Below are 11,132 nucleotides of genomic sequence, written 5' to 3'. Positions count from 1 at the left end.
TGCTAAAAGTATAAGGAGGGTAAGGGACCAAAACCCCAGTAGAAATAACCTCAAATATATAAATGATGTTCATATTCACTCAGAATTGGACAAATGCAAATTAAGACTACTCAATTTCTCATTGGTGAGACTGGAGAAAAGATTTAAGAATATGGCAACTCATGTTGGCATGCTGTGAGGAAATAGGCATGTTCGTACATTGCTGATAGACATGTTTATACATTACTGATGGGAATACAAGTTGCTACAATTCTAGAGAGAAATTTGGCAATGTCTAGTGAAATCTCGTATAAATCTTTCAACCAATGCAGCCAACAATTTTAAGAATCTACCCAAAAGATATGCCTCCAACAATATGAAAACATAGGCAAAAATTTATTAATTATAGCATTTTTAAATTGCAAAGTATAAGAAAATCCAAATGCCCATTCATAGGAGAGTGGTTGAAAAATATATGATACAAGCACACAGTGGAATACTAAGTAGCTGTAAGAAAAGAAGAACTGAACTGATAAGGAGTGATTTCCAAGACATACTATAAAATGAAAAAAGCAAAGTTCAAAACAATATGTATAGCCTGCTACCCCTCATATAAGAAAAAAAATGCAAGGAAATATATAGGCATCCACTCATTTATACCAAAGAAATTAGGAAGGATAAACCAAAAACTATTAAGATTGAGTCTAAGGGAAAGAGAAGAAGACAATGGGAATGGGTTAGCAGGGATGAAGTACAATAACATTTCTCTGATTGTATCTTTTGGTATAGCTCTGATTCTTGGAATCGTAGTAATGTTTTGCATACCATTTACATGCCCCCAGATAAACGATTAAAACCAACCAGGAAATAGGGGATCCCCAAATGGAATGCAAATACTAACTAATGAAAGCATATATTACAAAAGAATAACATGAGCACACTTAAAGGGACAGGAAAGAAAGCTAATCTAAGTGACTTAGAAAGCAGTATATTCACTAGACACTGAAAAGCCAAAGGTCTAAGTGTTGTAATCTACTTGGTAAAAATGTTTCCCATAAGGGCATGAGTTAGCATACATACCACTTTCATTTGCATACCAGAATTGAACGAAAAAGTACATATAGTTAATGAGAGACACATTTCTTATTGTTGGAGGAAGACCTAAGGAGGAAGGCTAAGATAAACCCTGTAGTATTAGATTAGAATAAGAGGCATTAGTTTAAACTCAGGTTTTTAAATATGCTTTCAGACAGATTAATATACATGTGGGTATATGTGTAGGTTATGCATATATCTATACATTCACATATTTCCTAGCTTTCATTGAGAGGGCCTAGAAGCAGTGACACTCCAGGACAATGAGCACACCTAGTACCAAATCTTGGTTTCTAAACACCATTCTTCAACAAAAGGAATCAAGCTCCTTGGAGAAGTGGATTCCAGGACAGGCAAGAAAAATACAAGGTGATCCTAGAACATCTTGTGATGTCAGAATGTAAGGAAATATTGCCCCCAAGATGGAGGTGTATGAAAAACAGGAGCCAATCTGAAGGAGCTCTTAATGGCCAAAACTGGAATAATTTCAATAATGAAAAATTATGGCATTTGATTTTAAACCCTAGACAAAATATACCCAGGGAGTCTAGACTGTATGTATAAAAGGCAAATACATAAATGAGGGAAAAGGAACAGCTCTTCCTTATGGCTGAATTCCATTACTAGTTGTAGACAGAAATGGGAAATACAGAATCATCATTGCAAATGCCCCAATAACTATTGCAAACAAGATTCACCAATGGATAATAAAATGAATGGACAAAAGTTTGAGAAGAAACAGGATTTGCAGTCTCAAAGTCTTCCCAAAGATATTAACTATAAATGTAGAGATAGTAACTTTTTAGTGGAAAAACCTACCAGATCAAGGTAAATATCACCAGTAATAATACATACCAATAATCACAAATCCATTATATGATGTATAGTCTTGTGTGTGTATGGTAGTCTCTCTAAAAATATAAAACCTTTTTGTTGGGGTGCCTGGGTGGCTCAGTTGGTTAAGGATCTGACTCTTGATTTCAGCTCAGGTCGTGATATGGTTGTGAGATTGAGCTCTGCCTTGGGCTCTGCACTGGGTGTGGGGGTCTGCTTAACATTATCCCTCTCCCTATGCCCTCTCCGCTTTCTCTCTCTCTTAAGAAACAAAAACAAAAATAAAACAAAAACCTTTCTGTTAACGTATGTTTGTTTCTCCCCTAGCATTCATACATTGAAGCCCTAACCCCCAGTGTGCCTATATTTGGAGAAGGGGGCTCTAAGGAGGTAATTAAGGTTAAATGAGAATAAGGATAGGGCCCAGATCCAATAGGATTACTGTCCTTATAAGATGAGACATCAAAGTGCACCCTGTCTCTCTCCACACCCCCACCCCAGCACAAAGGCACTAAGCCAGCATGCTCAAATTGAGGAAAGGATATGTGAGGACATAGCGGGAATGCTGCCTGCCATGTGCAAGCAGGCAGGAAGAAGGCTCTCATGAGAAACTGAATTGGCTGGAAACTTGATCTTGGACTTTTAGCCTCCAAAACTGTGAGAAAAGAGATTTTTGTTGCTTAAGCCACCTAGGCTGTGGTGTTTTGTTATGATAGCCTTAGCAGACTAATATACTTTCCAAGCATGAGAACATATCAGATAAAAGAAAAAAGAAAATATCAGGTAAACTCAATTTGTGGGGCATTCTATAAAATTACTGGTTAGTATTCTTCAAAAGTGTCAAGATCAAAAGACAAAGAAAAGACTGACAAACCGTTGCAGACTGGAGAGACTAAGGAGGGGAAAAAAACCCAAACAACTGCATGCAATATAGGACCTAGGGACCTGGAATAGGATTCTGGAACAGAAAGATGACATAGGTGGAAAAATATATATATAAAATTTGAATAAGGCCGGTAGTTTAGCTAATAATATTACACCAATGACAATTCCCTGTTCTTGTTATAAGGTGTTAAATTTAGAAGTGGGATAAATGACATAAAGGAATTTTTATACTATTTTTGCATTTTTTCTATAAGTCTAAAATTAAATCAAACCAAAAATTTTGAAAACAAACAAAATAAAATCTTTTAAAAATGCAAATCAGGGGGCAACCAGGTGGCTCAATCGGTTGAGTGCCCAACTCTTGATTTCAGCTCATGATCCCAGGGTCATGGGATCAAACCCCATGTCAGGCTTCATGCCCAGCATGGAGCCAGCTTAAGATTTTCTTTCTCTCTCTCTCTCTCCCTCTCTCTCTCTCTCTGCCCCTCTCCCTTGCTTGTGTGCACACTCTCCCTCTCTAAAAAACTGAAAAGAATAGTAATAATAATAAAAATGTAAATCAGAACATTTCCTCCCCTGTTCAAAATCCTCTGGTGGTGGGGTACCTGGATGGCTCAGTCAGTTAAATGATGGACTCTTGGTTTTGGCTCAGGTCATGATCTCATGGTTCATGAGATCAAGCCCCATGTTGAGCTGACAGCATAGATCCTGCTTGAGATTCTCTCTCCCCACTCCTTTTCTCTCTGCCTCTTCCCCACACACGTCCTCTCAAAATAAATAAACTTAAAAAAAAAAAAAAAAAAAAAACCTCTAGTGGCTTTCTATCTTACTCAAAGTAGATGCCAGATTCTACACGATGGCCTAATAACCCTACATTGGTTGTCTCCCTGTTTTCTCTTTAACCTCATCTCCTGCTAGTGCCTCTACCCCCACTAAACTTTAGCCAAACCAGCCTCTTGCTGTTCCTTAAATATAGCAGGCACATTCCTGGCTCAGGCGCTTGCATGGGTTTTTCTTGACTACCATTAGTTGTTCCTCCTATAGCTAACTACATGGCCTTCTCACTCACATGTTTTGTCTTTACTCAAACGTCACCTCATCAATTAAGCATTCCCTACCACCCTGTTTAATTTTTCACCCACCAGCCTCCTGCAATTCCATATTCCAATATTATTTTTTCCCATAACCATCATCATTATCAATATTCTGCATATTATACTTATTTAATTGTATTATTATATGTTGGTATACAAAAGAGTTTATTATGCATCTAAGTTTAAGTTAGGGAAGAGGCTTTGGCTGTTTTGTTCACTAATGTATTACCAGTAAGCATGAATGGAGAATGAATAGTTCTATGGAAGCTGCTTCACCTCCAATGAAGGAATGAATGAGAAATTTCAGTTTCAAGAGCAGGAAGAAAGAAGAAATAAAGAAGAGATGTATGAAGAAAACAAAACTTTCCTTCATGTGTTACTGGAGCACTGGCCAGATGGTTACATGGCCACCTCCAATTGCAATGAAACCTGGGAACATGACCGTTCAAACACAATTTACCTTCTGTTGGTAAAGGAGAGAGTGAATACTGGGTAGATTGCTGATAATGCCTGCCACCAGAACCAGATCTACCACATTTTTACAAAAAGTTTAGGTTATACGGACAACAAATACTATAAAGTATTCAGACAAAAAAATTATTGTTAACTAAAGTAGCCCAAACTTTCATAATTTCTACTTTTGTTTCAGAAATACTAAGAGAAAAAAACAACACAAAATTTACAGATTTCTGAGGATAAAAATCTAAATCAAGAACCTTCTATATGTATATTTTGAATGATATATGATACCAAGAAAAATATATTCTCAAATACTCTAGAGCCCAGAAAATACACTTTTCATCTCTTCCTCTTGAATAAAATTACTTAAACATGTACTGTTACAACTGCTCATTGTGTCTTCTTTAAGAAAAATATTCCTACTTTTGTTGACTTTGTACTATGTCAATTTGGCTAGGCTGGACTACGTTTCCCAGAATTCCCTTTGGTGTATATTTCCAGTTAGAGTCACAAAGAGATTCTTGTGGGAGAATTGGAGGGCAAAAGTGAAACAGTAGTCATCTTGTAGCTCCTACACATTCTCTCTGTTCCGCTGGCTCATCCTGGCATGAGGAAACAGCCAGGTCCAAAACTACTTTATCTTCCCCTGGATTTTTCTTCAACTTCTCTTACTCCCCAGCCAGGTGAGTGTGTTTAGTTCTGTGAAAATGAGCCCTGGCTTCTGGAGGACATGGGTACCATCAAGATCAAAGACAACAAGGACTGACACAGATTTCAGTTTGTTCTGGTGGCCTTCAGCTTGTGCCTGTGTGTTCTAATTTGTTCTTGCTCCTTCACACTACGTGCATCTTTCTTCCTTGCTTTCTTCACTGTGGCTTCAAGTTCCAGGATTAATGGGAAGACAATATCTCCTCACAAGGAGGCAAGAAGATCAGACTACTGGAACAAATATGTACACACACACACACACACACACACACACTACACATTCTAGTAGTTCTGAGATTTGACTGCACTCTGATACACTACTCTTGAATTTTTTTTACACTATTTTCGAATTTATAAAGAAATTCTTGGGGCACCTGGTGGCTCAGTTGGTTAAGTATCTGACTTTGGCTGAGGTCATGATCTCATGGTTCGTGGGTTCAAGCCCTGTGATGGTTCTCTGCTGATGGCTTAGAGCCTGGAGCCTGCTTTGGATTCTGTGCCTCCCTCTCACTCTGCCCCTCCCCAACTCACGCTCTGTCTCTCTCAGTCTCTCAAAAATAAATAAAAGTGTGTAAACAATTTTAAAAAAAGAAATTCTCCAATAATTTCTTCTATGAGTTTTAGAATTTTGCTTTCAAAGATTGTTCTTTACCTCATATTGATTTTTGTGTATAGTGTGAATAAGAAGCTCAATTTCATTTTTTTCCATATGTTTAACCAATTGTACCCCACATTCTTAATTAGAAAGTCCATCTTTTTTTTGAATGGCATGGAATAATAGCTTTATCGTATAACAAGTGTCCATATATGTGGAGGCTTATTTTCCTTATCTTTCTCTTAGGCTCCATTGGTATATCCATGTATCAGTAAATGCTTGTGTTTTGATTATAGTAGCTTTAATGTAAATCTTAGAAAGTACTCTTACTCCTCTTTATCAAAAGTAGTTTTGAATTCTTGATCTTTTAAATTTTATATACATTTTAGAATTATCTTGTTGCATCCCATAATGCAATATTTTGGGCAGGTATTGGGATTCAATAGAAAAATTTGAAGATAATTGACATGTTGATAGAATCTCTAAGCATGGTACATTTCTCTGTTTATTTAGGTCTGTAATCCCTTTCAATTGAGTTTTAAAATATTTTCTAAAGAGGTGTTGCACAACTTCTTGAAGGTTTATTTCTAAATAGCTGATATCTTCGATAAATGGTAATTAACAATATCTCTTAGTATGAAATATAGCACTCTAAAAGTGCTTAATGGAATCATACTGTATGTATTTATCGTGTGCTGTTTTTTCACTCAATATTATGTTTTAAAGATTCATCCACTAGTTCATTCATTTCTAGGGCCATGTGGTATTTCATTGTATATGTATATGTATATATATATATATATATATATATATATATATATATATATACACCACGACTTATCCATTCTATTGTTGATAGATATAGACCTTTTCCCAGTGTTTGACTGTTACAGACGATGCTTCTATAAAACAAATTTTGTATTTGTGCCCTTATGCATGTAAGTATGCATTTGGGGAGGGCTTATATAAGAGTGGAATTACATGAAGAAAATGTCACGCTGTTGGTAAAAGGATTGTATTATATACTCAAAAGTGGTTTATAAGAGTTCCCAACATTCCACATTCTGTGTAACACAAGAACTAGTCAGTTCCTTGTTTGTTTATCCAAAGTGATATGTCTATAGTGGTATCTTATTTCCTTGATTCCTAATGAGTTTGAATAATTTATCGTATGTTTACTGTTCATTTGAGTTTTTTTTTTTGTGAAGTGCTATGCCAAGTCTTTTGCCTATTTTCAATAGATATTTCTGTAAATTGTATATAAATTTCTATACATTGTGTATTTCTTATCTATTTATAGGAGTTCTTTATATATTTTGAATATGAGATTTTTGTTCATTATGTGTGATGCAAATATCTTTTCTTCCTTTGTGGTTTGTGTATTTAGTATTTGGGGACATTTTTTTGATTGGTAGAATGTATTCAAATTAATCAGTCTTTTCCTTTTGTGCTTATTGAGTCAAATTTGTTTTTTAAATTTTTTAACGTTTATTTATTTTTGAGACAGAGAGAGACAGAGCTTGAATGGGGAAGGGTCAGAGAGAGAGGGAAACATAGAATCTGAAACAGGCTCTGGGCTCCGAACTGTCAGCACAGAGCCTGACACGGGGCTCAAACCCAGACCGCGAGATCATGACCTGAGCCGAAGTCGGACACTTAACCAACTGAGCCACCCAGGCGCCCCTTGAATCACATTTTTGAAAAGTCCTATCTCCTCCAAGATCACGAAGAAAGTTTCCTACATTATCTTCTAAAATCTTTATAGTTTTTCTTTTCATAGTTAAGAATTTACTTTGCCTTATCATGAAGAGATCTTTGTGTGGGTATATTTACTTATTTTCATATTGATACTCAAATGTCATAGCACCATAGTAAGAAATCCATCCTTTCTCTAGTGTTCTCTAGTGCCACATCTGTTACATATCACATTTACGTACATGCATGAGTGTTTCTGTATTTCATCTTCTATTCCATTGGTCTATTTATCCCTAGGCCAGTATTGTGTTGCCTTCATTATCCTAACCTTATAATGTCTTTTTTAAAATTGTAGTATAATTGACACATAATGTTACAGTAGTTTCAGGTGTTCAATGTGGTGGTTGGACAAGTCTGTATGCTATGCTCACCACAAATATAGTTACCATCTGTCATCATATGATGCTTTTACAATGCCATTGACTATATTCCTTATGCTGTACCTTGTATCCTCATGACTTATTTATTCCATAACTGGAAGCCTGTACCGCCCACTTCCCTTCATCCATCTTGGCCAACCCCATCCCCCCAGCAACTACTAAGTTTTTTCTGTATTCATGTAACTGTTTCTGCTTTTTTGGTTTGTTTTGTTGTTTTTTAACATTACACATATAAGTGAAATCATATGGTATTTGTCTTTCTCTGACTTATTTCACTTAATGTAATACCCTCTAGGCCCACCCATGTTGTCACAAATGAGAAAATCTAATTCTTTTTTATGGCTGAGTGATATTTCATTATACATGTATGTGTGTGTATGCATATATTACAATTTCTTTGTTCATTCATCTATTTTTTTATGTTTTATTTAGACCCAGTTAGTTAACATAGTGCAATATTAGATTCAGGTGTACAATATAGTGATTTAACACTTTCATACTATACCTGGTGCTCATCACAAGTGTAGTCCTTGATCCCCATCACCCATTTACCCCATCCCCCCACTCACCGCCATTCTGATAACCACCAGTTTGTTCTCTATAGTTAAGAGTCTGTTTCTTGATTTGCCTCTCTCTCTCCATTTTCTCCCCTTTGCTCATTTGTTTTGTTTCTTAAATTCCATATAGAAGTGAAATCATGAGGTAATTGTCCTTCTTTGACTTATTTTGTTTAACGTAATACTCTCTAGCTCAATCCATGTCATTGCAAATGGCAAGACTTCATTCTTTTGTATGGCCGAGTAATATTCTATTGTGTATATATACCACATCTTCTTTATCCATTCATCTATTGATGGACACTTGAGTTGCTTCCATATCTTGGCTACTGTAAATAATGCTGTGATAAATATAGTGGTACATATATCTTTTCAAATTACTGTTTTTGTTTTCTTTGTATAAATATCTAGGTAATAAAATCATTGGATCATATGGTACTTCTATTTTTAATTTTTTGAGGACCTCCATACTGTTTTCTACAGTGGTTGCACCAACTTACATTCCACCAACAGTGCATGAGGGTTCCTTTTTCTCCACGTCCTTAACAACACTTGCTATTTCTTGTCTTTTTGATTCTAGCTATTCTGACAGGTATGAGGTGATCTCTCATTGTGGTTTTGATTTGTATTTCCCTGATGTTGAGTATGATGAGCATCTTTCTATTGGCCATCTGTATGTCTTCTTTGGAAAAATGACAAAGTAAAATTTGTGTTGTTTTTTCCCCTTAGTATTTCTGAAACAAAAGTAGAAATTATGAAAGTTTGGGCTACTTTGGGTAACAATAATTTTTTTTGTCTGAATAGTTTATAGTATTTATTTATTGTTCTTATAACCTAAACTTTTTGTGAAAATGTGGTAGATATGGTTCTGGTGGCAGGCATTATCAGCCATCTACCCAGTATTCACTCTCCTTTACCAACAGAAGGTAAATTGTGTTTGAACAGTCATGTTCCCAGGCTTCATTGCAATTAGAGGTGGCCATGTAACAGTTTGGCCAGTGCGCCAGTAACACAGGAAGAAAAGTTTTGTTTTCTTCGTATATCTCTTCTTTATTGCTTCTTTCTTCCTGCTCTTGAAACTGGAATTTCTCATTCATTCCTTCATTGGAGGTGAAGCAGCTTCCATAGAACTATTCATTCTCCATTCATGTTTACTGGTAATACATTAGTGAACAAAACAGCCAAAGCCTCTTCCCTAACCTAAACTTAGATGCATATTCTAGAGAAGAAGCCCTCTGTCAACAATAGACACATAACAAAAGCAAGAAGTAAATCTTCATTGTTTTCTTTTACCGCGTTACCTAGCTTATGCTGATAGATGATGCTCTTATTATCTGTTTAATGTCATTGTAGCATCTACAGTGATGTCCCCCTTTCAATTCCCTTTCTCCCTTCCACCCTCCCTTCCACCTCCCAGTCTTACCACCAGAGATTTGTCAATGTTATTATTCTTTTGAAAGAACAAACTTGGGACTTTGCTTGTGTTTGTTTTCTAATTTTTTAAAATTTATTCATTTCTGAGAGACAGAGTGTGTGTGAGGAAGAGGCAGAGAGAGAGGGAGACACAGAATCCAAAGCAGGCTCCAGGCTCTGAGCTGTCAGCATAGAGCTCAACATGGGGCTGGAACTCACAGACTGTGAGATCATGACCTGGCTGAAATCGGACCCTTAACCAACTGAGCCACCCAGGCAACCCTTGTTTCATAAGTTCTAACTTCTGATTTTTCAATTTTTTCCCTTCTGCTTTAAAAAATGTTTAGGTTTTTAATTTGCTATTCTTTTCCTAACTTTTTGAGATGTCAGCTCATTAATTTTCATCCTTGCTTTTTTTTTTAATGTTTATTTGTTTATTTATTTGTTTTTATTTCATTCTCTCTCTCTCTCTCTCTCTCTCTCTCTCTCTCCTATTTTTTAATTTAAATTCAAGTTAGTTAACATACAGTGTAGTCTTGTCTTTAGGAGTAAAACCCAGTGATTCATCTCTTGCCTATGACACCCACTATTCATCCCCAAAAGTTCCCTCTTAATGCCCATCACTCATTTAACCCATCCCCCCCACCCCTCCAGCAACCTTTAGTTTGTTCTCTATTTAAGAGTCTCTTATGGTTTGCCTCCCTGTCTGTGTCTTCTTTTTCCTTCACTTCTACTACCTACTGCTACTGCCTTTGTGGTAGTAGTTCATACCTTCTCAACATAGGTAACCTTGGTGCTCTAATATTCCATTCTGTTTGCCTATTACTGGAACCACAACTTCTATTGCTGTTCTTAAATTGTTTTGTTTTGTTTTGTTGTTTGTTTTTTTTTTTTTTTTTTTACTGAGGTTCACCATACTGTGTCTAGATGTGATTTTCTTTTTTTCTTTCATGAAAGTAATTCATTTGGCTTTTTATTTGTGGATTGTACCTACCTTTCATCCATTCTGGAATGTTCTCAAGTATTATGACTTCAAGTATTCTGTCTACTATGCATTGTATCTCCTTTATCCGGAACTCCAGTTATACTTATGTTAGACTCTGTAACTCTGTCCTCATCATTTCTTAATCTCACTTTCATATTTTTCACACTTTCTATATGCTACTGTATTAATCTCCCAGAGATGCTGGAACAAATAACCACAATTTGGTGGCTTCAAACAAAATATAATTATTCCCTCAGAGTTTTGAAGGCTAGAAGTCCGAAATCAAAGTGTTTCTCTGTGTTGATTCCTTCTGGATGAAGAATTCTTCTTCTTTTTTTTTATTTAAAAAAATTTTTAATGTTTATTCAGTTTTGAGAGAGAGACAGAGCAGAG

This window comes from Acinonyx jubatus, chromosome C1, assembly GCF_027475565.1.
Source record: "Acinonyx jubatus isolate Ajub_Pintada_27869175 chromosome C1, VMU_Ajub_asm_v1.0, whole genome shotgun sequence".
Taxonomy (NCBI): Eukaryota; Metazoa; Chordata; class Mammalia; order Carnivora; family Felidae; genus Acinonyx; species Acinonyx jubatus.
This window is presented reverse-complemented; position numbering follows the sequence as displayed.